Source organism: Schistocerca nitens, chromosome 10 (genome assembly GCF_023898315.1).
Source record: "Schistocerca nitens isolate TAMUIC-IGC-003100 chromosome 10, iqSchNite1.1, whole genome shotgun sequence".
In the NCBI taxonomy this organism is placed as follows: domain Eukaryota; kingdom Metazoa; phylum Arthropoda; class Insecta; order Orthoptera; family Acrididae; genus Schistocerca; species Schistocerca nitens.
The window spans coordinates 132,182,229-132,208,532 of record NC_064623.1 but is presented as its reverse complement, the minus strand read 5'-3'; the positions used below and the strand labels follow the sequence as shown (position 1 = coordinate 132,208,532).

At 50.6% G+C, this 26,304-nt stretch overlaps 32 non-coding genes across 32 annotated transcripts; all 32 read left to right on the top strand.

The window, feature by feature from the left end:
- The first annotated feature begins 133 nt into the window (after positions 1-133).
- Positions 134-206, top strand: Trnaa-agc (transfer RNA alanine (anticodon AGC)). Its single transcript has one exon. It is a non-coding gene; the product is annotated as a tRNA-Ala (tRNA).
- Positions 207-1,264: 1,058 nt separating this feature from the next.
- Positions 1,265-1,337, top strand: Trnaa-ugc (transfer RNA alanine (anticodon UGC)). Its single transcript has one exon. It is a non-coding gene; the product is annotated as a tRNA-Ala (tRNA).
- Positions 1,338-1,760: 423 nt separating this feature from the next.
- Positions 1,761-1,833, top strand: Trnaa-agc (transfer RNA alanine (anticodon AGC)). Its single transcript has one exon. It is a non-coding gene; the product is annotated as a tRNA-Ala (tRNA).
- A 1,058-nt stretch (positions 1,834-2,891) lies between these two features.
- On the top strand, positions 2,892-2,964 carry Trnaa-ugc (transfer RNA alanine (anticodon UGC)). Its single transcript has one exon. It is a non-coding gene; the product is annotated as a tRNA-Ala (tRNA).
- A 423-nt stretch (positions 2,965-3,387) lies between these two features.
- Trnaa-agc (transfer RNA alanine (anticodon AGC)) lies at positions 3,388-3,460 on the top strand. Its single transcript has one exon. It is a non-coding gene; the product is annotated as a tRNA-Ala (tRNA).
- A 1,058-nt stretch (positions 3,461-4,518) lies between these two features.
- Trnaa-ugc (transfer RNA alanine (anticodon UGC)) lies at positions 4,519-4,591 on the top strand. Its single transcript has one exon. It is a non-coding gene; the product is annotated as a tRNA-Ala (tRNA).
- Positions 4,592-5,014: 423 nt separating this feature from the next.
- On the top strand, positions 5,015-5,087 carry Trnaa-agc (transfer RNA alanine (anticodon AGC)). Its single transcript has one exon. It is a non-coding gene; the product is annotated as a tRNA-Ala (tRNA).
- A 1,058-nt stretch (positions 5,088-6,145) lies between these two features.
- Positions 6,146-6,218, top strand: Trnaa-ugc (transfer RNA alanine (anticodon UGC)). Its single transcript has one exon. It is a non-coding gene; the product is annotated as a tRNA-Ala (tRNA).
- Positions 6,219-6,641: 423 nt separating this feature from the next.
- Trnaa-agc (transfer RNA alanine (anticodon AGC)) lies at positions 6,642-6,714 on the top strand. The gene has a single exon. It is a non-coding gene; the product is annotated as a tRNA-Ala (tRNA).
- Positions 6,715-7,772: 1,058 nt separating this feature from the next.
- On the top strand, positions 7,773-7,845 carry Trnaa-ugc (transfer RNA alanine (anticodon UGC)). Its single transcript has one exon. It is a non-coding gene; the product is annotated as a tRNA-Ala (tRNA).
- A 423-nt stretch (positions 7,846-8,268) lies between these two features.
- Trnaa-agc (transfer RNA alanine (anticodon AGC)) lies at positions 8,269-8,341 on the top strand. Its single transcript has one exon. It is a non-coding gene; the product is annotated as a tRNA-Ala (tRNA).
- A 1,047-nt stretch (positions 8,342-9,388) lies between these two features.
- On the top strand, positions 9,389-9,461 carry Trnaa-ugc (transfer RNA alanine (anticodon UGC)). The gene has a single exon. It is a non-coding gene; the product is annotated as a tRNA-Ala (tRNA).
- Positions 9,462-9,884: 423 nt separating this feature from the next.
- Positions 9,885-9,957, top strand: Trnaa-agc (transfer RNA alanine (anticodon AGC)). Its single transcript has one exon. It is a non-coding gene; the product is annotated as a tRNA-Ala (tRNA).
- Positions 9,958-11,004: 1,047 nt separating this feature from the next.
- On the top strand, positions 11,005-11,077 carry Trnaa-ugc (transfer RNA alanine (anticodon UGC)). The gene has a single exon. It is a non-coding gene; the product is annotated as a tRNA-Ala (tRNA).
- Positions 11,078-11,500: 423 nt separating this feature from the next.
- Trnaa-agc (transfer RNA alanine (anticodon AGC)) lies at positions 11,501-11,573 on the top strand. The gene has a single exon. It is a non-coding gene; the product is annotated as a tRNA-Ala (tRNA).
- A 1,058-nt stretch (positions 11,574-12,631) lies between these two features.
- Positions 12,632-12,704, top strand: Trnaa-ugc (transfer RNA alanine (anticodon UGC)). The gene has a single exon. It is a non-coding gene; the product is annotated as a tRNA-Ala (tRNA).
- Positions 12,705-13,127: 423 nt separating this feature from the next.
- Positions 13,128-13,200, top strand: Trnaa-agc (transfer RNA alanine (anticodon AGC)). The gene has a single exon. It is a non-coding gene; the product is annotated as a tRNA-Ala (tRNA).
- A 1,058-nt stretch (positions 13,201-14,258) lies between these two features.
- Trnaa-ugc (transfer RNA alanine (anticodon UGC)) lies at positions 14,259-14,331 on the top strand. Its single transcript has one exon. It is a non-coding gene; the product is annotated as a tRNA-Ala (tRNA).
- A 423-nt stretch (positions 14,332-14,754) lies between these two features.
- Positions 14,755-14,827, top strand: Trnaa-agc (transfer RNA alanine (anticodon AGC)). Its single transcript has one exon. It is a non-coding gene; the product is annotated as a tRNA-Ala (tRNA).
- A 1,058-nt stretch (positions 14,828-15,885) lies between these two features.
- Positions 15,886-15,958, top strand: Trnaa-ugc (transfer RNA alanine (anticodon UGC)). Its single transcript has one exon. It is a non-coding gene; the product is annotated as a tRNA-Ala (tRNA).
- Positions 15,959-16,381: 423 nt separating this feature from the next.
- On the top strand, positions 16,382-16,454 carry Trnaa-agc (transfer RNA alanine (anticodon AGC)). The gene has a single exon. It is a non-coding gene; the product is annotated as a tRNA-Ala (tRNA).
- Positions 16,455-17,512: 1,058 nt separating this feature from the next.
- On the top strand, positions 17,513-17,585 carry Trnaa-ugc (transfer RNA alanine (anticodon UGC)). The gene has a single exon. It is a non-coding gene; the product is annotated as a tRNA-Ala (tRNA).
- A 423-nt stretch (positions 17,586-18,008) lies between these two features.
- Trnaa-agc (transfer RNA alanine (anticodon AGC)) lies at positions 18,009-18,081 on the top strand. The gene has a single exon. It is a non-coding gene; the product is annotated as a tRNA-Ala (tRNA).
- A 1,058-nt stretch (positions 18,082-19,139) lies between these two features.
- On the top strand, positions 19,140-19,212 carry Trnaa-ugc (transfer RNA alanine (anticodon UGC)). Its single transcript has one exon. It is a non-coding gene; the product is annotated as a tRNA-Ala (tRNA).
- A 423-nt stretch (positions 19,213-19,635) lies between these two features.
- Positions 19,636-19,708, top strand: Trnaa-agc (transfer RNA alanine (anticodon AGC)). The gene has a single exon. It is a non-coding gene; the product is annotated as a tRNA-Ala (tRNA).
- Positions 19,709-20,766: 1,058 nt separating this feature from the next.
- Positions 20,767-20,839, top strand: Trnaa-ugc (transfer RNA alanine (anticodon UGC)). Its single transcript has one exon. It is a non-coding gene; the product is annotated as a tRNA-Ala (tRNA).
- Positions 20,840-21,262: 423 nt separating this feature from the next.
- Trnaa-agc (transfer RNA alanine (anticodon AGC)) lies at positions 21,263-21,335 on the top strand. The gene has a single exon. It is a non-coding gene; the product is annotated as a tRNA-Ala (tRNA).
- A 1,058-nt stretch (positions 21,336-22,393) lies between these two features.
- Trnaa-ugc (transfer RNA alanine (anticodon UGC)) lies at positions 22,394-22,466 on the top strand. The gene has a single exon. It is a non-coding gene; the product is annotated as a tRNA-Ala (tRNA).
- A 423-nt stretch (positions 22,467-22,889) lies between these two features.
- Positions 22,890-22,962, top strand: Trnaa-agc (transfer RNA alanine (anticodon AGC)). Its single transcript has one exon. It is a non-coding gene; the product is annotated as a tRNA-Ala (tRNA).
- A 1,058-nt stretch (positions 22,963-24,020) lies between these two features.
- Positions 24,021-24,093, top strand: Trnaa-ugc (transfer RNA alanine (anticodon UGC)). Its single transcript has one exon. It is a non-coding gene; the product is annotated as a tRNA-Ala (tRNA).
- A 1,082-nt stretch (positions 24,094-25,175) lies between these two features.
- Trnaa-agc (transfer RNA alanine (anticodon AGC)) lies at positions 25,176-25,248 on the top strand. Its single transcript has one exon. It is a non-coding gene; the product is annotated as a tRNA-Ala (tRNA).
- Positions 25,249-26,014: 766 nt separating this feature from the next.
- Positions 26,015-26,087, top strand: Trnaa-agc (transfer RNA alanine (anticodon AGC)). The gene has a single exon. It is a non-coding gene; the product is annotated as a tRNA-Ala (tRNA).
- The last annotated feature ends 217 nt before the right edge of the window (positions 26,088-26,304 follow it).

Here is a 26,304-nt window from a genome sequence, read left to right as displayed (position 1 = left end):
ATTCGATACAGAATGCAGGAAACCTGAAAGACACCCTCACGGACACATTCAGAATAGTGTTTGTCTGCGGAATAATGGGAGTGCAAGGGGTCTGTGATATTGATATGGTTGTATGTAGCACTATTTGTCATCAGGGGGCGTAGCTCAGATGGTAGAGCGCTCGCTTAGCATGCGAGAGGTACTGGGATCGATACCCAGCGCCTCCAGAATTTTTAACACACCTACATGCGCACACTGCCACGCAAGTGGGATAATTCACAGCCAGCGAATGTGTCAAGGCAGATACGAGCGAACGATTAGCAGCCACAACTGGCAAGCGTGATGTTACGCGCAGGAAGCACCCTCCTCCCACCGCTACACTGAATTTAGAAACAGTACAAGTCTGCCCTTAAGATTCTCAAACCTATGTCGGAAAGATCTGCCTTGCGCCGAGTTCACAAAAATCCCACTGCACATTCCCATTCTTTACGTGCAGTCGGCTGCTACTGGTGTTGCTAGTTGTGACTGCTGATGACAGATGCCGTAGCAATCAATTCATGGAGTGAGTTGTATGTTTTGCGATACTCTGTCTCTGACAAGCAAGCAGAGGTGACACAGGCGCGAACACGGGAAGCTTGCAGCCCCTCGCTGCCTGCAGACACCGAGCAGCCACACTAGGTGGGCGGCCTAAGCCGTAGGCGAAATGTGCTCACTCGCTTGGGCGCGACGTCAAGCTCTAAATAAGGCTTTCACTAGCGTGAGCGTTGCGTGAGCGTCGTGGAAGGTCGGAAAAGTCGTCTGCATGGGTGAGTGCCATGTTTGGGGAGCGTTTCGTAGTTTGCGCAGTGCAATGGAGACGCGGAAACGTGTTGTGGCCCAGTGTTTTGCAGTTGGACGACAAGAGTGGTACACAGTAGTAAAGTGCGAGGCAGTGAGTTGGCATGAACAGTCGAGTGCACAATTGGGCTTCAGATGTGCTTGTTACCTCAGGCGCGGTGTGATTGTCGACAAGGTTTGTGACTGTCCTTTCAAAAAATGGCTCTGAGCACTATGGGACTCAACTGCTGTGGTCATCAGTCGACTGTCCTTTCAATTTAAGACGTTAAATACAGACGTAATTTGTAGTCGTAATACCAGAGCATCGAAACTACTTGGAACTCTTGTGTATATGAACTTGACCGCGCCTTTGTACACTGGTCCCTTCACCCCTACAAACCAACCAACCATCAGGTCCGTGCACATCAGAGTAGCAAAGAATGGAAAACAGCGCAGCTTTGTTGCGCTTGGGGGCGTAGCTCAGTTGGTAGAGCGTTCGCTTTGCATGTGAAAGGTCCCGGGTTCAAGCCCCGGCGCCTCCATGTTTTGTGGACAGTGCATGGTAAGTGTTGGTCGCGGCGAGCCTAAAGACACGCAAGATGTTGCAAAGCCAGCGTCACAGCTCATGTGATGTATACTGACGTAAGGAGAGCAAGACGTAAATGTGAGGACCGGCTGTTGTCGAGGTGTCATCGAGTGCAAATCTGTCTTAGGTATAACGGCCTAACCTCAAAGAAGTCTAGAGAGTGGACAACACGTTCGTCTTACTCAGAGCGGTGGCCGAACGCTATTTTCGACGTTGTGCGCGCCACTTTAATTTTGGCCAACTACGATTCGATACAGAATGCAGGAAACCTGAAAGACACCCTCACGGACACATTGAGAATAGTGTTTGTCTGCGGAATAATGGGAGTGCAAGGGGTCTGTGATATTGATATGGTTGTATGTAGCACTATTTGTCATCAGGGGGCGTAGCTCAGATGGTAGAGCGCTCGCTTAGCATGCGAGAGGTACTGGGATCGATACCCAGCGCCTCCAGAATTTTTAACACACCTACATGCGCACACTGCCACGCAAGTGGGATAATTCACAGCCAGCGAATGTGTCAAGGCAGATACGAGCGAACGATTAGCAGTCACAACTGGCAAGCGTGATGTTACGCGCAGGAAGCACCCTCCTCCCACCGCTACACTGAATTTAGAAACAGTACAAGTCTGCCCTTAAGATTCTCAAACCTATGTCGGAAAGATCTGCCTTGCGCCGAGTTCACAAAAATCCCACTGCACATTCCCATTCTTTACGTGCAGTCGGCTGCTACTGGTGTTGCTAGTTGTGACTGCTGATGACAGATGCCGTAGCAATCAATTCATGGAGTGAGTTGTATGTTTTGCGATACTCTGTCTCTGACAAGCAAGCAGAGGTGACACAGGCGCGAACACGGGAAGCTTGCAGCCCCTCGCTGCCTGCAGACACCGAGCAGCCACACTAGGTGGGCGGCCTAAGCCGTAGGCGAAATGTGCTCACTCGCTTGGGCGCGACGTCAAGCTCTAAATAAGGCTTTCACTAGCGTGAGCGTTGCGTGAGCGTCGTGGAAGGTCGGAAAAGTCGTCTGCATGGGTGAGTGCCATGTTTGGGGAGCGTTTCGTAGTTTGCGCAGTGCAATGGAGACGCGGAAACGTGTTGTGGCCCAGTGTTTTGCAGTTGGACGACAAGAGTGGTACACAGTAGTAAAGTGCGAGGCAGTGAGTTGGCATGAACAGTCGAGTGCACAATTGGGCTTCAGATGTGCTTGTTACCTCAGGCGCGGTGTGATTGTCGACAAGGTTTGTGACTGTCCTTTCAAAAAATGGCTCTGAGCACTATGGGACTCAACTGCTGTGGTCATCAGTCGACTGTCCTTTCAATTTAAGACGTTAAATACAGACGTAATTTGTAGTCGTAATACCAGAGCATCGAAACTACTTGGAACTCTTGTGTATATGAACTTGACCGCGCCTTTGTACACTGGTCCCTTCACCCCTACAAACCAACCAACCATCAGGTCCGTGCACATCAGAGTAGCAAAGAATGGAAAACAGCGCAGCTTTGTTGCGCTTGGGGGCGTAGCTCAGTTGGTAGAGCGTTCGCTTTGCATGTGAAAGGTCCCGGGTTCAAGCCCCGGCGCCTCCATGTTTTGTGGACAGTGCATGGTAAGTGTTGGTCGCGGCGAGCCTAAAGACACGCAAGATGTTGCAAAGCCAGCGTCACAGCTCATGTGATGTATACTGACGTAAGGAGAGCAAGACGTAAATGTGAGGACCGGCTGTTGTCGAGGTGTCATCGAGTGAAAATCTGTCTTAGGTATAACGGCCTAACCTCAAAGAAGTCTAGAGAGTGGACAACACGTTCGTCTTACTCAGAGCGGTGGCCGAACGCTATTTTCGACGTTGTGCGCGCCACTTTAATTTTGGCCAACTACGATTCGATACAGAATGCAGGAAACCTGAAAGACACCCTCACGGACACATTGAGAATAGTGTTTGTCTGCGGAATAATGGGAGTGCAAGGGGTCTGTGATATTGATATGGTTGTATGTAGCACTATTTGTCATCAGGGGGCGTAGCTCAGATGGTAGAGCGCTCGCTTAGCATGCGAGAGGTACTGGGATCGATACCCAGCGCCTCCAGAATTTTTAACACACCTACATGCGCACACTGCCACGCAAGTGGGATAATTCACAGCCAGCGAATGTGTCAAGGCAGATACGAGCGAACGATTAGCAGCCACAACTGGCAAGCGTGATGTTACGCGCAGGAAGCACCCTCCTCCCACCGCTACACTGAATTTAGAAACAGTACAAGTCTGCCCTTAAGATTCTCAAACCTATGTCGGAAAGATCTGCCTTGCGCCGAGTTCACAAAAATCCCACTGCACATTCCCATTCTTTACGTGCAGTCGGCTGCTACTGGTGTTGCTAGTTGTGACTGCTGATGACAGATGCCGTAGCAATCAATTCATGGAGTGAGTTGTATGTTTTGCGATACTCTGTCTCTGACAAGCAAGCAGAGGTGACACAGGCGCGAACACGGGAAGCTTGCAGCCCCTCGCTGCCTGCAGACACCGAGCAGCCACACTAGGTGGGCGGCCTAAGCCGTAGGCGAAATGTGCTCACTCGCTTGGGCGCGACGTCAAGCTCTAAATAAGGCTTTCACTAGCGTGAGCGTTGCGTGAGCGTCGTGGAAGGTCGGAAAAGTCGTCTGCATGGGTGAGTGCCATGTTTGGGGAGCGTTTCGTAGTTTGCGCAGTGCAATGGAGACGCGGAAACGTGTTGTGGCCCAGTGTTTTGCAGTTGGACGACAAGAGTGGTACACAGTAGTAAAGTGCGAGGCAGTGAGTTGGCATGAACAGTCGAGTGCACAATTGGGCTTCAGATGTGCTTGTTACCTCAGGCGCGGTGTGATTGTCGACAAGGTTTGTGACTGTCCTTTCAAAAAATGGCTCTGAGCACTATGGGACTCAACTGCTGTGGTCATCAGTCGACTGTCCTTTCAATTTAAGACGTTAAATACAGACGTAATTTGTAGTCGTAATACCAGAGCATCGAAACTACTTGGAACTCTTGTGTATATGAACTTGACCGCGCCTTTGTACACTGGTCCCTTCACCCCTACAAACCAACCAACCATCAGGTCCGTGCACATCAGAGTAGCAAAGAATGGAAAACAGCGCAGCTTTGTTGCCCTTGGGGGCGTAGCTCAGTTGGTAGAGCGTTCGCTTTGCATGTGAAAGGTCCCGGGTTCAAGCCCCGGCGCCTCCATGTTTTGTGGACAGTGCATGGTAAGTGTTGGTCGCGGCGAGCCTAAAGACACGCAAGATGTTGCAAAGCCAGCGTCACAGCTCATGTGATGTATACTGACGTAAGGAGAGCAAGACGTAAATGTGAGGACCGGCTGTTGTCGAGGTGTCATCGAGTGCAAATCTGTCTTAGGTATAACGGCCTAACCTCAAAGAAGTCTAGAGAGTGGACAACACGTTCGTCTTACTCAGAGCGGTGGCCGAACGCTATTTTCGACGTTGTGCGCGCCACTTTAATTTTGGCCAACTACGATTCGATACAGAATGCAGGAAACCTGAAAGACACCCTCACGGACACATTGAGAATAGTGTTTGTCTGCGGAATAATGGGAGTGCAAGGGGTCTGTGATATTGATATGGTTGTATGTAGCACTATTTGTCATCAGGGGGCGTAGCTCAGATGGTAGAGCGCTCGCTTAGCATGCGAGAGGTACTGGGATCGATACCCAGCGCCTCCAGAATTTTTAACACACCTACATGCGCACACTGCCACGCAAGTGGGATAATTCACAGCCAGCGAATGTGTCAAGGCAGATACGAGCGAACGATTAGCAGTCACAACTGGCAAGCGTGATGTTACGCGCAGGAAGCACCCTCCTCCCACCGCTACACTGAATTTAGAAACAGTACAAGTCTGCCCTTAAGATTCTCAAACCTATGTCGGAAAGATCTGCCTTGCGCCGAGTTCACAAAAATCCCACTGCACATTCCCATTCTTTACGTGCAGTCGGCTGCTACTGGTGTTGCTAGTTGTGACTGCTGATGACAGATGCCGTAGCAATCAATTCATGGAGTGAGTTGTATGTTTTGCGATACTCTGTCTCTGACAAGCAAGCAGAGGTGACACAGGCGCGAACACGGGAAGCTTGCAGCCCCTCGCTGCCTGCAGACACCGAGCAGCCACACTAGGTGGGCGGCCTAAGCCGTAGGCGAAATGTGCTCACTCGCTTGGGCGCGACGTCAAGCTCTAAATAAGGCTTTCACTAGCGTGAGCGTTGCGTGAGCGTCGTGGAAGGTCGGAAAAGTCGTCTGCATGGGTGAGTGCCATGTTTGGGGAGCGTTTCGTAGTTTGCGCAGTGCAATGGAGACGCGGAAACGTGTTGTGGCCCAGTGTTTTGCAGTTGGACTACAAGAGTGGTACACAGTAGTAAAGTGCGAGGCAGTGAGTTGGCATGAACAGTCGAGTGCACAATTGGGCTTCAGATGTGCTTGTTACCTCAGGCGCGGTGTGATTGTCGACAAGGTTTGTGACTGTCCTTTCAAAAAATGGCTCTGAGCACTATGGGACTCAACTGCTGTGGTCATCAGTCGACTGTCCTTTCAATTTAAGACGTTAAATACAGACGTAATTTGTAGTTGTAATACCAGAGCATCGAAACTACTTGGAACTCTTGTGTATATGAACTTGACCGCGCCTTTGTACACTGGTCCCTTCACCCCTACAAACCAACCAACCATCAGGTCCGTGCACATCAGAGTAGCAAAGAATGGAAAACAGCGCAGCTTTGTTGCGCTTGGGGGCGTAGCTCAGTTGGTAGAGCGTTCGCTTTGCATGTGAAAGGTCCCGGGTTCAAGCCCCGGCGCCTCCATGTTTTGTGGACAGTGCATGGTAAGTGTTGGTCGCGGCGAGCCTAAAGACACGCAAGATGTTGCAAAGCCAGCGTCACAGCTCATGTGATGTATACTGACGTAAGGAGAGCAAGACGTAAATGTGAGGACCGGCTGTTGTCGAGGTGTCATCGAGTGCAAATCTGTCTTAGGTATAACGGCCTAACCTCAAAGAAGTCTAGAGAGTGGACAACACGTTCGTCTTACTCAGAGCGGTGGCCGAACGCTATTTTCGACGTTGTGCGCGCCACTTTAATTTTGGCCAACTACGATTCGATACAGAATGCAGGAAACCTGAAAGACACCCTCACGGACACATTGAGAATAGTGTTTGTCTGCGGAATAATGGGAGTGCAAGGGGTCTGTGATATTGATATGGTTGTATGTAGCACTATTTGTCATCAGGGGGCGTAGCTCAGATGGTAGAGCGCTCGCTTAGCATGCGAGAGGTACTGGGATCGATACCCAGCGCCTCCAGAATTTTTAACACACCTACATGCGCACACTGCCACGCAAGTGGGATAATTCACAGCCAGCGAATGTGTCAAGGCAGATACGAGCGAACGATTAGCAGTCACAACTGGCAAGCGTGATGTTACGCGCAGGAAGCACCCTCCTCCCACCGCTACACTGAATTTAGAAACAGTACAAGTCTGCCCTTAAGATTCTCAAACCTATGTCGGAAAGATCTGCCTTGCGCCGAGTTCACAAAAATCCCACTGCACATTCCCATTCTTTACGTGCAGTCGGCTGCTACTGGTGTTGCTAGTTGTGACTGCTGATGACAGATGCCGTAGCAATCAATTCATGGAGTGAGTTGTATGTTTTGCGATACTCTGTCTCTGACAAGCAAGCAGAGGTGACACAGGCGCGAACACGGGAAGCTTGCAGCCCCTCGCTGCCTGCAGACACCGAGCAGCCACACTAGGTGGGCGGCCTAAGCCGTAGGCGAAATGTGCTCACTCGCTTGGGCGCGACGTCAAGCTCTAAATAAGGCTTTCACTAGCGTGAGCGTTGCGTGAGCGTCGTGGAAGGTCGGAAAAGTCGTCTGCATGGGTGAGTGCCATGTTTGGGGAGCGTTTCGTAGTTTGCGCAGTGCAATGGAGACGCGGAAACGTGTTGTGGCCCAGTGTTTTGCAGTTGGACTACAAGAGTGGTACACAGTAGTAAAGTGCGAGGCAGTGAGTTGGCATGAACAGTCGAGTGCACAATTGGGCTTCAGATGTGCTTGTTACCTCAGGCGCGGTGTGATTGTCGACAAGGTTTGTGACTGTCCTTTCAAAAAATGGCTCTGAGCACTATGGGACTCAACTGCTGTGGTCATCAGTCGACTGTCCTTTCAATTTAAGACGTTAAATACAGACGTAATTTGTAGTCGTAATACCAGAGCATCGAAACTACTTGGAACTCTTGTGTATATGAACTTGACCGCGCCTTTGTACACTGGTCCCTTCACCCCTACAAACCAACCAACCATCAGGTCCGTGCACATCAGAGTAGCAAAGAATGGAAAACAGCGCAGCTTTGTTGCGCTTGGGGGCGTAGCTCAGTTGGTAGAGCGTTCGATTTGCATGTGAAAGGTCCCGGGTTCAAGCCCCGGCGCCTCCATGTTTTGTGGACAGTGCATGGTAAGTGTTGGTCGCGGCGAGCCTAAAGACACGCAAGATGTTGCAAAGCCAGCGTCACAGCTCATGTGATGTATACTGACGTAAGGAGAGCAAGACGTAAATGTGAGGACCGGCTGTTGTCGAGGTGTCATCGAGTGCAAATCTGTCTTAGGTATAACGGCCTAACCTCAAAGAAGTCTAGAGAGTGGACAACACGTTCGTCTTACTCAGAGCGGTGGCCGAACGCTATTTTCGACGTTGTGCGCGCCACTTTAATTTTGGCCAACTACGATTCGATACAGAATGCAGGAAACCTGAAAGACACCCTCACGGACACATTGAGAATAGTGTTTGTCTGCGGAATAATGGGAGTGCAAGGGGTCTGTGATATTGATATGGTTGTATGTAGCACTATTTGTCATCAGGGGGCGTAGCTCAGATGGTAGAGCGCTCGCTTAGCATGCGAGAGGTACTGGGATCGATACCCAGCGCCTCCAGAATTTTTAACACACCTACATGCGCACACTGCCACGCAAGTGGGATAATTCACAGCCAGCGAATGTGTCAAGGCAGATACGAGCGAACGATTAGCAGTCACAACTGGCAAGCGTGATGTTACGCGCAGGAAGCACCCTCCTCCCACCGCTACACTGAATTTAGAAACAGTACAAGTCTGCCCTTAAGATTCTCAAACCTATGTCGGAAAGATCTGCCTTGCGCCGAGTTCACAAAAATCCCACTGCACATTCCCATTCTTTACGTGCAGTCGGCTGCTACTGGTGTTGCTAGTTGTGACTGCTGATGACAGATGCCGTAGCAATCAATTCATGGAGTGAGTTGTATGTTTTGCGATACTCTGTCTCTGACAAGCAAGCAGAGGTGACACAGGCGCGAACACGGGAAGCTTGCAGCCCCTCGCTGCCTGCAGACACCGAGCAGCCACACTAGGTGGGCGGCCTAAGCCGTAGGCGAAATGTGCTCACTCGCTTGGGCGCGACGTCAAGCTCTAAATAAGGCTTTCACTAGCGTGAGCGTCGTGGAAAGTCGGAAAAGTCGTCTGCATGGGTGAGTGCCATGTTTGGGGAGCGTTTCGTAGTTTGCGCAGTGCAATGGAGACGCGGAAACGTGTTGTGGCCCAGTGTTTTGCAGTTGGACGACAAGAGTGGTACACAGTAGTAAAGTGCGAGGCAGTGAGTTGGCATGAACAGTCGAGTGCACAATTGGGCTTCAGATGTGCTTGTTACCTCAGGCGCGGTGTGATTGTCGACAAGGTTTGTGACTGTCCTTTCAAAAAATGGCTCTGAGCACTATGGGACTCAACTGCTGTGGTCATCAGTCGACTGTCCTTTCAATTTAAGACGTTAAATACAGACGTAATTTGTAGTCGTAATACCAGAGCATCGAAACTACTTGGAACTCTTGTGTATATGAACTTGACCGCGCCTTTGTACACTGGTCCCTTCACCCCTACAAACCAACCAACCATCAGGTCCGTGCACATCAGAGTAGCAAAGAATGGAAAACAGCGCAGCTTTGTTGCGCTTGGGGGCGTAGCTCAGTTGGTAGAGCGTTCGATTTGCATGTGAAAGGTCCCGGGTTCAAGCCCCGGCGCCTCCATGTTTTGTGGACAGTGCATGGTAAGTGTTGGTCGCGGCGAGCCTAAAGACACGCAAGATGTTGCAAAGCCAGCGTCACAGCTCATGTGATGTATACTGACGTAAGGAGAGCAAGACGTAAATGTGAGGACCGGCTGTTGTCGAGGTGTCATCGAGTGCAAATCTGTCTTAGGTATAACGGCCTAACCTCAAAGAAGTCTAGAGAGTGGACAACACGTTCGTCTTACTCAGAGCGGTGGCCGAACGCTATTTTCGACGTTGTGCGCGCCACTTTAATTTTGGCCAACTACGATTCGATACAGAATGCAGGAAACCTGAAAGACACCCTCACGGACACATTGAGAATAGTGTTTGTCTGCGGAATAATGGGAGTGCAAGGGGTCTGTGATATTGATATGGTTGTATGTAGCACTATTTGTCATCAGGGGGCGTAGCTCAGATGGTAGAGCGCTCGCTTAGCATGCGAGAGGTACTGGGATCGATACCCAGCGCCTCCAGAATTTTTAACACACCTACATGCGCACACTGCCACGCAAGTGGGATAATTCACAGCCAGCGAATGTGTCAAGGCAGATACGAGCGAACGATTAGCAGTCACAACTGGCAAGCGTGATGTTACGCGCAGGAAGCACCCTCCTCCCACCGCTACACTGAATTTAGAAACAGTACAAGTCTGCCCTTAAGATTCTCAAACCTATGTCGGAAAGATCTGCCTTGCGCCGAGTTCACAAAAATCCCACTGCACATTCCCATTCTTTACGTGCAGTCGGCTGCTACTGGTGTTGCTAGTTGTGACTGCTGATGACAGATGCCGTAGCAATCAATTCATGGAGTGAGTTGTATGTTTTGCGATACTCTGTCTCTGACAAGCAAGCAGAGGTGACACAGGCGCGAACACGGGAAGCTTGCAGCCCCTCGCTGCCTGCAGACACCGAGCAGCCACACTAGGTGGGCGGCCTAAGCCGTAGGCGAAATGTGCTCACTCGCTTGGGCGCGACGTCAAGCTCTAAATAAGGCTTTCACTAGCGTGAGCGTCGTGGAAAGTCGGAAAAGTCGTCTGCATGGGTGAGTGCCATGTTTGGGGAGCGTTTCGTAGTTTGCGCAGTGCAATGGAGACGCGGAAACGTGTTGTGGCCCAGTGTTTTGCAGTTGGACGACAAGAGTGGTACACAGTAGTAAAGTGCGAGGCAGTGAGTTGGCATGAACAGTCGAGTGCACAATTGGGCTTCAGATGTGCTTGTTACCTCAGGCGCGGTGTGATTGTCGACAAGGTTTGTGACTGTCCTTTCAAAAAATGGCTCTGAGCACTATGGGACTCAACTGCTGTGGTCATCAGTCGACTGTCCTTTCAATTTAAGACGTTAAATACAGACGTAATTTGTAGTCGTAATACCAGAGCATCGAAACTACTTGGAACTCTTGTGTATATGAACTTGACCGCGCCTTTGTACACTGGTCCCTTCACCCCTACAAACCAACCAACCATCAGGTCCGTGCACATCAGAGTAGCAAAGAATGGAAAACAGCGCAGCTTTGTTGCGCTTGGGGGCGTAGCTCAGTTGGTAGAGCGTTCGATTTGCATGTGAAAGGTCCCGGGTTCAAGCCCCGGCGCCTCCATGTTTTGTGGACAGTGCATGGTAAGTGTTGGTCGCGGCGAGCCTAAAGACACGCAAGATGTTGCAAAGCCAGCGTCACAGCTCATGTGATGTATACTGACGTAAGGAGAGCAAGACGTAAATGTGAGGACCGGCTGTTGTCGAGGTGTCATCGAGTGCAAATCTGTCTTAGGTATAACGGCCTAACCTCAAAGAAGTCTAGAGAGTGGACAACACGTTCGTCTTACTCAGAGCGGTGGCCGAACGCTATTTTCGACGTTGTGCGCGCCACTTTAATTTTGGCCAACTACGATTCGATACAGAATGCAGGAAACCTGAAAGACACCCTCACGGACACATTGAGAATAGTGTTTGTCTGCGGAATAATGGGAGTGCAAGGGGTCTGTGATATTGATATGGTTGTATGTAGCACTATTTGTCATCAGGGGGCGTAGCTCAGATGGTAGAGCGCTCGCTTAGCATGCGAGAGGTACTGGGATCGATACCCAGCGCCTCCAGAATTTTTAACACACCTACATGCGCACACTGCCACGCAAGTGGGATAATTCACAGCCAGCGAATGTGTCAAGGCAGATACGAGCGAACGATTAGCAGTCACAACTGGCAAGCGTGATGTTACGCGCAGGAAGCACCCTCCTCCCACCGCTACACTGAATTTAGAAACAGTACAAGTCTGCCCTTAAGATTCTCAAACCTATGTCGGAAAGATCTGCCTTGCGCCGAGTTCACAAAAATCCCACTGCACATTCCCATTCTTTACGTGCAGTCGGCTGCTACTGGTGTTGCTAGTTGTGACTGCTGATGACAGATGCCGTAGCAATCAATTCATGGAGTGAGTTGTATGTTTTGCGATACTCTGTCTCTGACAAGCAAGCAGAGGTGACACAGGCGCGAACACGGGAAGCTTGCAGCCCCTCGCTGCCTGCAGACACCGAGCAGCCACACTAGGTGGGCGGCCTAAGCCGTAGGCGAAATGTGCTCACTCGCTTGGGCGCGACGTCAAGCTCTAAATAAGGCTTTCACTAGCGTGAGCGTTGCGTGAGCGTCGTGGAAGGTCGGAAAAGTCGTCTGCATGGGTGAGTGCCATGTTTGGGGAGCGTTTCGTAGTTTGCGCAGTGCAATGGAGACGCGGAAACGTGTTGTGGCCCAGTGTTTTGCAGTTGGACGACAAGAGTGGTACACAGTAGTAAAGTGCGAGGCAGTGAGTTGGCATGAACAGTCGAGTGCACAATTGGGCTTCAGATGTGCTTGTTACCTCAGGCGCGGTGTGATTGTCGACAAGGTTTGTGACTGTCCTTTCAAAAAATGGCTCTGAGCACTATGGGACTCAACTGCTGTGGTCATCAGTCGACTGTCCTTTCAATTTAAGACGTTAAATACAGACGTAATTTGTAGTCGTAATACCAGAGCATCGAAACTACTTGGAACTCTTGTGTATATGAACTTGACCGCGCCTTTGTACACTGGTCCCTTCACCCCTACAAACCAACCAACCATCAGGTCCGTGCACATCAGAGTAGCAAAGAATGGAAAACAGCGCAGCTTTGTTGCGCTTGGGGGCGTAGCTCAGTTGGTAGAGCGTTCGCTTTGCATGTGAAAGGTCCCGGGTTCAAGCCCCGGCGCCTCCATGTTTTGTGGACAGTGCATGGTAAGTGTTGGTCGCGGCGAGCCTAAAGACACGCAAGATGTTGCAAAGCCAGCGTCACAGCTCATGTGATGTATACTGACGTAAGGAGAGCAAGACGTAAATGTGAGGACCGGCTGTTGTCGAGGTGTCATCGAGTGAAAATCTGTCTTAGGTATAACGGCCTAACCTCAAAGAAGTCTAGAGAGTGGACAACACGTTCGTCTTACTCAGAGCGGTGGCCGAACGCTATTTTCGACGTTGTGCGCGCCACTTTAATTTTGGCCAACTACGATTCGATACAGAATGCAGGAAACCTGAAAGACACCCTCACGGACACATTGAGAATAGTGTTTGTCTGCGGAATAATGGGAGTGCAAGGGGTCTGTGATATTGATATGGTTGTATGTAGCACTATTTGTCATCAGGGGGCGTAGCTCAGATGGTAGAGCGCTCGCTTAGCATGCGAGAGGTACTGGGATCGATACCCAGCGCCTCCAGAATTTTTAACACACCTACATGCGCACACTGCCACGCAAGTGGGATAATTCACAGCCAGCGAATGTGTCAAGGCAGATACGAGCGAACGATTAGCAGTCACAACTGGCAAGCGTGATGTTACGCGCAGGAAGCACCCTCCTCCCACCGCTACACTGAATTTAGAAACAGTACAAGTCTGCCCTTAAGATTCTCAAACCTATGTCGGAAAGATCTGCCTTGCGCCGAGTTCACAAAAATCCCACTGCACATTCCCATTCTTTACGTGCAGTCGGCTGCTACTGGTGTTGCTAGTTGTGACTGCTGATGACAGATGCCGTAGCAATCAATTCATGGAGTGAGTTGTATGTTTTGCGATACTCTGTCTCTGACAAGCAAGCAGAGGTGACACAGGCGCGAACACGGGAAGCTTGCAGCCCCTCGCTGCCTGCAGACACCGAGCAGCCACACTAGGTGGGCGGCCTAAGCCGTAGGCGAAATGTGCTCACTCGCTTGGGCGCGACGTCAAGCTCTAAATAAGGCTTTCACTAGCGTGAGCGTTGCGTGAGCGTCGTGGAAAGTCGGAAAAGTCGTCTGCATGGGTGAGTGCCATGTTTGGGGAGCGTTTCGTAGTTTGCGCAGTGCAATGGAGACGCGGAAACGTGTTGTGGCCCAGTGTTTTGCAGTTGGACGACAAGAGTGGTACACAGTAGTAAAGTGCGAGGCAGTGAGTTGGCATGAACAGTCGAGTGCACAATTGGGCTTCAGATGTGCTTGTTACCTCAGGCGCGGTGTGATTGTCGACAAGGTTTGTGACTGTCCTTTCAAAAAATGGCTCTGAGCACTATGGGACTCAACTGCTGTGGTCATCAGTCGACTGTCCTTTCAATTTAAGACGTTAAATACAGACGTAATTTGTAGTCGTAATACCAGAGCATCGAAACTACTTGGAACTCTTGTGTATATGAACTTGACCGCGCCTTTGTACACTGGTCCCTTCACCCCTACAAACCAACCAACCATCAGGTCCGTGCACATCAGAGTAGCAAAGAATGGAAAACAGCGCAGCTTTGTTGCGCTTGGGGGCGTAGCTCAGTTGGTAGAGCGTTCGCTTTGCATGTGAAAGGTCCCGGGTTCAAGCCCCGGCGCCTCCATGTTTTGTGGACAGTGCATGGTAAGTGTTGGTCGCGGCGAGCCTAAAGACACGCAAGATGTTGCAAAGCCAGCGTCACAGCTCATGTGATGTATACTGACGTAAGGAGAGCAAGACGTAAATGTGAGGACCGGCTGTTGTCGAGGTGTCATCGAGTGCAAATCTGTCTTAGGTATAACGGCCTAACCTCAAAGAAGTCTAGAGAGTGGACAACACGTTCGTCTTACTCAGAGCGGTGGCCGAACGCTATTTTCGACGTTGTGCGCGCCACTTTAATTTTGGCCAACTACGATTCGATACAGAATGCAGGAAACCTGAAAGACACCCTCACGGACACATTGAGAATAGTGTTTGTCTGCGGAATAATGGGAGTGCAAGGGGTCTGTGATATTGATATGGTTGTATGTAGCACTATTTGTCATCAGGGGGCGTAGCTCAGATGGTAGAGCGCTCGCTTAGCATGCGAGAGGTACTGGGATCGATACCCAGCGCCTCCAGAATTTTTAACACACCTACATGCGCACACTGCCACGCAAGTGGGATAATTCACAGCCAGCGAATGTGTCAAGGCAGATACGAGCGAACGATTAGCAGCCACAACTGGCAAGCGTGATGTTACGCGCAGGAAGCACCCTCCTCCCACCGCTACACTGAATTTAGAAACAGTACAAGTCTGCCCTTAAGATTCTCAAACCTATGTCGGAAAGATCTGCCTTGCGCCGAGTTCACAAAAATCCCACTGCACATTCCCATTCTTTACGTGCAGTCGGCTGCTACTGGTGTTGCTAGTTGTGACTGCTGATGACAGATGCCGTAGCAATCAATTCATGGAGTGAGTTGTATGTTTTGCGATACTCTGTCTCTGACAAGCAAGCAGAGGTGACACAGGCGCGAACACGGGAAGCTTGCAGCCCCTCGCTGCCTGCAGACACCGAGCAGCCACACTAGGTGGGCGGCCTAAGCCGTAGGCGAAATGTGCTCACTCGCTTGGGCGCGACGTCAAGCTCTAAATAAGGCTTTCACTAGCGTGAGCGTTGCGTGAGCGTCGTGGAAGGTCGGAAAAGTCGTCTGCATGGGTGAGTGCCATGTTTGGGGAGCGTTTCGTAGTTTGCGCAGTGCAATGGAGACGCGGAAACGTGTTGTGGCCCAGTGTTTTGCAGTTGGACGACAAGAGTGGTACACAGTAGTAAAGTGCGAGGCAGTGAGTTGGCATGAACAGTCGAGTGCACAATTGGGCTTCAGATGTGCTTGTTACCTCAGGCGCGGTGTGATTGTCGACAAGGTTTGTGACTGTCCTTTCAAAAAATGGCTCTGAGCACTATGGGACTCAACTGCTGTGGTCATCAGTCGACTGTCCTTTCAATTTAAGACGTTAAATACAGACGTAATTTGTAGTCGTAATACCAGAGCATCGAAACTACTTGGAACTCTTGTGTATATGAACTTGACCGCGCCTTTGTACACTGGTCCCTTCACCCCTACAAACCAACCAACCATCAGGTCCGTGCACATCAGAGTAGCAAAGAATGGAAAACAGCGCAGCTTTGTTGCGCTTGGGGGCGTAGCTCAGTTGGTAGAGCGTTCGCTTTGCATGTGAAAGGTCCCGGTTTCAAGCCCCGGCGCCTCCATGTTTTGTGGACAGTGCATGGTAAGTGTTGGTCGCGGCGAGCCTAAAGACACGCAAGATGTTGCAAAGCCAGCGTCACAGCTCATGTGATGTATACTGACGTAAGGAGAGCAAGACGTAAATGTGAGGACCGGCTGTTGTCGAGGTGTCATCGAGTGCAAATCTGTCTTAGGTATAACGGCCTAACCTCAAAGAAGTCTAGAGAGTGGACAACACGTTCGTCTTACTCAGAGCGGTGGCCGAACGCTATTTTCGACGTTGTGCGCGCCACTTTAATTTTGGCCAACTACGATTCGATACAGAATGCAGGAAACCTGAAAGACACCCTCACGGACACATTGAGAATAGTGTTTGTCTGCGGAATAATGGGAGTGCAAGGGGTCTGTGATATTGATATGGTTGTATGTAGCACTATTTGTCATCAGGGGGCGTAGCTCAGATGGTAGAGCGCTCGCTTAGCATGCGAGAGGTACTGGGATCGATACCCAGCGCCTCCAGAATTTTTAACACACCTACATGCGCACACTGCCACGCAAGTGGGATAATTCACAGCCAGCGAATGTGTCAAGGCAGATACGAGCGAACGATTAGCAGTCACAACTGGCAAGCGTGATGTTACGCGCAGGAAGCACCCTCCTCCCACCGCTACACTGAATTTAGAAACAGTACAAGTCTGCCCTTAAGATTCTCAAACCTATGTCGGAAAGATCTGCCTTGCGCCGAGTTCACAAAAATCCCACTGCACATTCCCATTCTTTACGTGCAGTCGGCTGCTACTGGTGTTGCTAGTTGTGACTGCTGATGACAGATGCCGTAGCAATCAATTCATGGAGTGAGTTGTATGTTTTGCGATACTCTGTCTCTGACAAGCAAGCAGAGGTGACACAGGCGCGAACACGGGAAGCTTGCAGCCCCTCGCTGCCTGCAGACACCGAGCAGCCACACTAGGTGGGCGGCCTAAGCCGTAGGCGAAATGTGCTCACTCGCTTGGGCGCGACGTCAAGCTCTAAATAAGGCTTTCACTAGCGTGAGCGTTGCGTGAGCGTCGTGGAAGGTCGGAAAAGTCGTCTGCATGGGTGAGTGCCATGTTTGGGGAGCGTTTCGTAGTTTGCGCAGTGCAATGGAGACGCGGAAACGTGTTGTGGCCCAGTGTTTTGCAGTTGGACTACAAGAGTGGTACACAGTAGTAAAGTGCGAGGCAGTGAGTTGGCATGAACAGTCGAGTGCACAATTGGGCTTCAGATGTGCTTGTTACCTCAGGCGCGGTGTGATTGTCGACAAGGTTTGTGACTGTCCTTTCAAAAAATGGCTCTGAGCACTATGGGACTCAACTGCTGTGGTCATCAGTCGACTGTCCTTTCAATTTAAGACGTTAAATACAGACGTAATTTGTAGTCGTAATACCAGAGCATCGAAACTACTTGGAACTCTTGTGTATATGAACTTGACCGCGCCTTTGTACACTGGTCCCTTCACCCCTACAAACCAACCAACCATCAGGTCCGTGCACATCAGAGTAGCAAAGAATGGAAAACAGCGCAGCTTTGTTGCGCTTGGGGGCGTAGCTCAGTTGGTAGAGCGTTCGCTTTGCATGTGAAAGGTCCCGGGTTCAAGCCCCGGCGCCTCCATGTTTTGTGGACAGTGCATGGTAAGTGTTGGTCGCGGCGAGCCTAAAGACACGCAAGATGTTGCAAAGCCAGCGTCACAGCTCATGTGATGTATACTGACGTAAGGAGAGCAAGACGTAAATGTGAGGACCGGCTGTTGTCGAGGTGTCATCGAGTGCAAATCTGTCTTAGGTATAACGGCCTAACCTCAAAGAAGTCTAGAGAGTGGACAACACGTTCGTCTTACTCAGAGCGGTGGCCGAACGCTATTTTCGACGTTGTGCGCGCCACTTTAATTTTGGCCAACTACGATTCGATACAGAATGCAGGAAACCTGAAAGACACCCTCACGGACACATTGAGAATAGTGTTTGTCTGCGGAATAATGGGAGTGCAAGGGGTCTGTGATATTGATATGGTTGTATGTAGCACTATTTGTCATCAGGGGGCGTAGCTCAGATGGTAGAGCGCTCGCTTAGCATGCGAGAGGTACTGGGATCGATACCCAGCGCCTCCAGAATTTTTAACACACCTACATGCGCACACTGCCACGCAAGTGGGATAATTCACAGCCAGCGAATGTGTCAAGGCAGATACGAGCGAACGATTAGCAGTCACAACTGGCAAGCGTGATGTTACGCGCAGGAAGCACCCTCCTCCCACCGCTACACTGAATTTAGAAACAGTACAAGTCTGCCCTTAAGATTCTCAAACCTATGTCGGAAAGATCTGCCTTGCGCCGAGTTCACAAAAATCCCACTGCACATTCCCATTCTTTACGTGCAGTCGGCTGCTACTGGTGTTGCTAGTTGTGACTGCTGATGACAGATGCCGTAGCAATCAATTCATGGAGTGAGTTGTATGTTTTGCGATACTCTGTCTCTGACAAGCAAGCAGAGGTGACACAGGCGCGAACACGGGAAGCTTGCAGCCCCTCGCTGCCTGCAGACACCGAGCAGCCACACTAGGTGGGCGGCCTAAGCCGTAGGCGAAATGTGCTCACTCGCTTGGGCGCGACGTCAAGCTCTAAATAAGGCTCTCACTAGCGTGAGCGTTGCGTGAGCGTCGTGGAAGGTCGGAAAAGTCGTCTGCATGGGTGAGTGCCATGTTTGGGGAGCGTTTCGTAGTTTGCGCAGTGCAATGGAGACGCGGAAACGTGTTGTGGCCCAGTGTTTTGCAGTTGGACGACAAGAGTGGTACACAGTAGTAAAGTGCGAGGCAGTGAGTTGGCATGAACAGTCGAGTGCACAATTGGGCTTCAGATGTGCTTGTTACCTCAGGCGCGGTGTGATTGTCGACAAGGTTTGTGACTGTCCTTTCAAAAAATGGCTCTGAGCACTATGGGACTCAACTGCTGTGGTCATCAGTCGACTGTCCTTTCAATTTAAGACGTTAAATACAGACGTAATTTGTAGTCGTAATACCAGAGCATCGAAACTACTTGGAACTCTTGTGTATATGAACTTGACCGCGCCTTTGTACACTGGTCCCTTCACCCCTACAAACCAACCAACCATCAGGTCCGTGCACATCAGAGTAGCAAAGAATGGAAAACAGCGCAGCTTTGTTGCGCTTGGGGGCGTAGCTCAGTTGGTAGAGCGTTCGCTTTGCATGTGAAAGGTCCCGGGTTCAAGCCCCGGCGCCTCCATGTTTTGTGGACAGTGCATGGTAAGTGTTGGTCGCGGCGAGCCTAAAGACACGCAAGATGTTGCAAAGCCAGCGTCACAGCTCATGTGATGTATACTGACGTAAGGAGAGCAAGACGTAAATGTGAGGACCGGCTGTTGTCGAGGTGTCATCGAGTGCAAATCTGTCTTAGGTATAACGGCCTAACCTCAAAGAAGTCTAGAGAGTGGACAACACGTTCGTCTTACTCAGAGCGGTGGCCGAACGCTATTTTCGACGTTGTGCGCGCCACTTTAATTTTGGCCAACTACGATTCGATACAGAATGCAGGAAACCTGAAAGACACCCTCACGGACACATTCAGAATAGTGTTTGTCTGCGGAATAATGGGAGTGCAAGGGGTCTGTGATATTGATATGGTTGTATGTAGCACTATTTGTCATCAGGGGGCGTAGCTCAGATGGTAGAGCGCTCGCTTAGCATGCGAGAGGTACTGGGATCGATACCCAGCGCCTCCAGAATTTTTAACACACCTACATGCGCACACTGCCACGCAAGTGGGATAATTCACAGCCAGCGAATGTGTCAAGGCAGATACGAGCGAACGATTAGCAGTCACAACTGGCAAGCGTGATGTTACGCGCAGGAAGCACCCTCCTCCCACCGCTACACTGAATTTAGAAACAGTACAAGTCTGCCCTTAAGATTCTCAAACCTATGTCGGAAAGATCTGCCTTGCGCCGAGTTCACAAAAATCCCACTGCACATTCCCATTCTTTACGTGCAGTCGGCTGCTACTGGTGTTGCTAGTTGTGACTGCTGATGACAGATGCCGTAGCAATCAATTCATGGAGTGAGTTGTATGTTTTGCGATACTCTGTCTCTGACAAGCAAGCAGAGGTGACACAGGCGCGAACACGGGAAGCTTGCAGCCCCTCGCTGCCTGCAGACACCGAGCAGCCACACTAGGTGGGCGGCCTAAGCCGTAGGCGAAATGTGCTCACTCGCTTGGGCGCGACGTCAAGCTCTAAATAAGGCTTTCACTAGCGTGAGCGTTGCGTGAGCGTCGTGGAAGGTCGGAAAAGTCGTCTGCATGGGTGAGTGCCATGTTTGGGGAGCGTTTCGTAGTTTGCGCAGTGCAATGGAGACGCGGAAACGTGTTGTGGCCCAGTGTTTTGCAGTTGGACTACAAGAGTGGTACACAGTAGTAAAGTGCGAGGCAGTGAGTTGGCATGAACAGTCGAGTGCACAATTGGGCTTCAGATGTGCTTGTTACCTCAGGCGCGGTGTGATTGTCGACAAGGTTTGTGACTGTCCTTTCAAAAAATGGCTCTGAGCACTATGGGACTCAACTGCTGTGGTCATCAGTCGACTGTCCTTTCAATTTAAGACGTTAAATACAGACGTAATTTGTAGTCGTAATACCAGAGCATCGAAACTACTTGGAACTCTTGTGTATATGAACTTGACCGCGCCTTTGTACACTGGTCCCTTCACCCCTACAAACCAACCAACCATCAGGTCCGTGCACATCAGAGTAGCAAAGAATGGAAAACAGCGCAGCTTTGTTGCGCTTGGGGGCGTAGCTCAGTTGGTAGAGCGTTCGCTTTGCATGTGAAAGGTCCCGGGTTCAAGCCCCGGCGCCTCCATGTTTTGTGGACAGTGCATGGTAAGTGTTGGTCGCGGCGAGCCTAAAGACACGCAAGATGTTGCAAAGCCAGCGTCACAGCTCATGTGATGTATACTGACGTAAGGAGAGCAAGACGTAAATGTGAGGACCGGCTGTTGTCGAGGTGTCATCGAGTGCAAATCTGTCTTAGGTATAACGGCCTAACCTCAAAGAAGTCTAGAGAGTGGACAACACGTTCGTCTTACTCAGAGCGGTGGCCGAACGCTATTTTCGACGTTGTGCGCGCCACTTTAATTTTGGCCAACTACGATTCGATACAGAATGCAGGAAACCTGAAAGACACCCTCACGGACACATTGAGAATAGTGTTTGTCTGCGGAATAATGGGAGTGCAAGGGGTCTGTGATATTGATATGGTTGTATGTAGCACTATTTGTCATCAGGGGGCGTAGCTCAGATAGTAGAGCGCTCGCTTAGCATGCGAGAGGTACTGGGATCGATACCCAGCGCCTCCAGAATTTTTAACACACCTACATGCGCACACTGCCACGCAAGTGGGATAATTCACAGCCAGCGAATGTGTCAAGGCAGATACGAGCGAACGATTAGCAGTCACAACTGGCAAGCGTGATGTTACGCGCAGGAAGCACCCTCCTCCCACCGCTACACTGAATTTAGAAACAGTACAAGTCTGCCCTTAAGATTCTCAAACCTATGTCGGAAAGATCTGCCTTGCGCCGAGTTCACAAAAATCCCACTGCACATTCCCATTCTTTACGTGCAGTCGGCTGCTACTGGTGTTGCTAGTTGTGACTGCTGATGACAGATGCCGTAGCAATCAATTCATGGAGTGAGTTGTATGTTTTGCGATACTCTGTCTCTGACAAGCATGCAGAGGTGACACAGGCGCGAACACGGGAAGCTTGCAGCCCCTCGCTGCCTGCAGACACCGAGCAGCCACACTAGGTGGGCGGCCTAAGCCGTAGGCGAAATGTGCTCACTCGCTTGGGCGCGACGTCAAGCTCTAAATAAGGCTTTCACTAGCGTGAGCGTTGCGTGAGCGTCGTGGAAGGTCGGAAAAGTCGTCTGCATGGGTGAGTGCCATGTTTGGGGAGCGTTTCGTAGTTTGCGCAGTGCAATGGAGACGCGGAAACGTGTTGTGGCCCAGTGTTTTGCAGTTGGACTACAAGAGTGGTACACAGTAGTAAAGTGCGAGGCAGTGAGTTGGCATGAACAGTCGAGTGCACAATTGGGCTTCAGATGTGCTTGTTACCTCAGGCGCGGTGTGATTGTCGACAAGGTTTGTGACTGTCCTTTCAAAAAATGGCTCTGAGCACTATGGGACTCAACTGCTGTGGTCATCAGTCGACTGTCCTTTCAATTTAAGACGTTAAATACAGACGTAATTTGTAGTCGTAATACCAGAGCATCGAAACTACTTGGAACTCTTGTGTATATGAACTTGACCGCGCCTTTGTACACTGGTCCCTTCACCCCTACAAACCAACCAACCATCAGGTCCGTGCACATCAGAGTAGCAAAGAATGGAAAACAGCGCAGCTTTGTTGCGCTTGGGGGCGTAGCTCAGTTGGTAGAGCGTTCGCTTTGCATGTGAAAGGTCCCGGGTTCAAGCCCCGGCGCCTCCATGTTTTGTGGACAGTGCATGGTAAGTGTTGGTCGCGGCGAGCCTAAAGACACGCAAGATGTTGCAAAGCCAGCGTCACAGCTCATGTGATGTATACTGACGTAAGGAGAGCAAGACGTAAATGTGAGGACCGGCTGTTGTCGAGGTGTCATCGAGTGCAAATCTGTCTTAGGTATAACGGCCTAACCTCAAAGAAGTCTAGAGAGTGGACAACACGTTCGTCTTACTCAGAGCGGTGGCCGAACGCTATTTTCGACGTTGTGCGCGCCACTTTAATTTTGGCCAACTACGATTCGATACAGAATGCAGGAAACCTGAAAGACACCCTCACGGACACATTGAGAATAGTGTTTGTCTGCGGAATAATGGGAGTGCAAGGGGTCTGTGATATTGATATGGTTGTATGTAGCACTATTTGTCATCAGGGGGCGTAGCTCAGATAGTAGAGCGCTCGCTTAGCATGCGAGAGGTACTGGGATCGATACCCAGCGCCTCCAGAATTTTTAACACACCTACATGCGCACACTGCCACGCAAGTGGGATAATTCACAGCCAGCGAATGTGTCAAGGCAGATACGAGCGAACGATTAGCAGTCACAACTGGCAAGCGTGATGTTACGCGCAGGAAGCACCCTCCTCCCACCGCTACACTGAATTTAGAAACAGTACAAGTCTGCCCTTAAGATTCTCAAACCTATGTCGGAAAGATCTGCCTTGCGCCGAGTTCACAAAAATCCCACTGCACATTCCCATTCTTTACGTGCAGTCGGCTGCTACTGGTGTTGCTAGTTGTGACTGCTGATGACAGATGCCGTAGCAATCAATTCATGGAGTGAGTTGTATGTTTTGCGATACTCTGTCTCTGACAAGCATGCAGAGGTGACACAGGCGCGAACACGGGAAGCTTGCAGCCCCTCGCTGCCTGCAGACACCGAGCAGCCACACTAGGTGGGCGGCCTAAGCCGTAGGCGAAATGTGCTCACTCGCTTGGGCGCGACGTCAAGCTCTAAATAAGGCTTTCACTAGCGTGAGCGTTGCGTGAGCGTCGTGGAAGGTCGGAAAAGTCGTCTGCATGGGTGAGTGCCATGTTTGGGGAGCGTTTCGTAGTTTGCGCAGTGCAATGGAGACGCGGAAACGTGTTGTGGCCCAGTGTTTTGCAGTTGGACGACAAGAGTGGTACACAGTAGTAAAGTGCGAGGCAGTGAGTTGGCATGAACAGTCGAGTGCACAATTGGGCTTCAGATGTGCTTGTTACCTCAGGCGCGGTGTGATTGTCGACAAGGTTTGTGACTGTCCTTTCAAAAAATGGCTCTGAGCACTATGGGACTCAACTGCTGTGGTCATCAGTCGACTGTCCTTTCAATTTAAGACGTTAAATACAGACGTAATTTGTAGTCGTAATACCAGAGCATCGAAACTACTTGGAACTCTTGTGTATATGAACTTGACCGCGCCTTTGTACACTGGTCCCTTCACCCCTACAAACCAACCAACCATCAGGTCCGTGCACATCAGAGTAGCAAAGAATGGAAAACAGCGCAGCTTTGTTGCGCTTGGGGGCGTAGCTCAGTTGGTAGAGCGTTCGCTTTGCATGTGAAAGGTCCCGGGTTCAAGCCCCGGCGCCTCCATGTTTTGTGGACAGTGCATGGTAAGTGTTGGTCGCGGCGAGCCTAAAGACACGCAAGATGTTTCCAGAATGAGATTTTCACTCTGCAGCGGAGTGTGCGCTGATATGAAACTTCCTGGCAGATTAAAACTGTGTGCCCGACCGAGACTCGAACTCGGGACCTTTGCCTTTCGCGGGCAAGTGCTCTACCACTGAGCTACCGAAGCACGACTCACGACCGGTACTCACAGCTTTACTTCTGCCAGTACCTCGTCTCCTACCTTCCAAACTTTACAGAAGCTCTCCTGCGAACCTTGCAGAACTAGCACTCCTGAAAGAAAGGATATTGCGGAGACATGGCTTAGCCACAGCCTGGGGGATGTTTCCAGAATGAGATTTTCACTCTGCAGCGGAGTGTGCGCTGATATGAAACTTCCTGGCAGATTAAAACTGTGTGCCCGACCGAGACTCGAACTCGGGACCTTTGCCTTTCGCGGGCAAGTGCTCTACCACTGAGCTACCGAAGCACGACTCACGACCGGTACTCACAGCTTTACTTCTGCCAGTACCTCGTCTCCTACCTTCCAAACTTTACAGAAGCTCTCCTGCGAACCTTGCAGAACTAGCACTCCTGAAAGAAAGGATATTGCGGAGACATGGCTTAGCCACAGCCTGGGGGATGTTTCCAGAATGAGATTTTCACTCTGCAGCGGAGTGTGCGCTGATATGAAACGCAAGATGTTGCAAAGCCAGCGTCACAGCTCATGTGATGTATACTGACGTAAGGAGAGCAAGACGTAAATGTGAGGACCGGCTGTTGTCGAGGTGTCATCGAGTGCAAATCTGTCTTAGGTATAACGGCCTAACCTCAAAGAAGTCTAGAGAGTGGACAACACGTTCGTCTTACTCAGAGCGGTGGCCGAACGCTATTTTCGACGTTGTGCGCGCCACTTTAATTTTGGCCAACTACGATTCGATACAGAATGCAGGAAACCTGAAAGACACCCTCACGGACACATTGAGAATAGTGTTTGTCTGCGGAATAATGGGAGTGCAAGGGGTCTGTGATATTGATATGGTTGTATGTAGCACTATTTGTCATCAGGGGGCGTAGCTCAGATGGTAGAGCGCTCGCTTAGCATGCGAGAGGTACTGGGATCGATACCCAGCGCCTCCAGAATTTTTAACACACCTACATGCGCACACTGCCACGCAAGTGGGATAATTCACAGCCAGCGAATGTGTCAAGGCAGATACGAGCGAACGATTAGCAGTCACAACTGGCAAGCGTGATGTTACGCGCAGGAAGCACCCTCCTCCCACCGCTACACTGAATTTAGAAACAGTACAAGTCTGCCCTTAAGATTCTCAAACCTATGTCGGAAAGATCTGCCTTGCGCCGAGTTCACAAAAATCCCACTGCACATTCCCATTCTTTACGTGCAGTCGGCTGCTACTGGTGTTGGTAGAGCGTTCGCTTTGCATGTGAAAGGTCCCGGGTTCAAGCCCCGGCGCCTCCATGTTTTGTGGACAGTGCATGGTAAGTGTTGGTCGCGGCGAGCCTAAAGACACGCAAGATGTTGCAAAGCCAGCGTCACAGCTCATGTGATGTATACTGACGTAAGGAGAGCAAGACGTAAATGTGAGGACCGGCTGTTGTCGAGGTGTCATCGAGTGCAAATCTGTCTTAGGTATAACGGCCTAACCTCAAAGAAGTCTAGAGAGTGGACAACACGTTCGTCTTACTCAGAGCGGTGGCCGAACGCTATTTTCGACGTTGTGCGCGCCACTTTAATTTTGGCCAACTACGATTCGATACAGAATGCAGGAAACCTGAAAGACACCCTCACGGACACATTGAGAATAGTGTTTGTCTGCGGAATAATGGGAGTGCAAGGGGTCTGTGATATTGATATGGTTGTATGTAGCACTATTTGTCATCAGGGGGCGTAGCTCAGATGGTAGAGCGCTCGCTTAGCATGCGAGAGGTACTGGGATCGATACCCAGCGCCTCCAGAATTTTTAACACACCTACATGCGCACACTGCCACGCAAGTGGGATAATTCACAGCCAGCGAATGTGTCAAGGCAGATACGAGCGAACGATTAGCAGCCACAACTGGCAAGCGTGATGTTACGCGCAGGAAGCACCCTCCTCCCACCGCTACACTGAATTTAGAAACAGTACAAGTCTGCCCTTAAGATTCTCAAACCTATGTCGGAAAGATCTGCC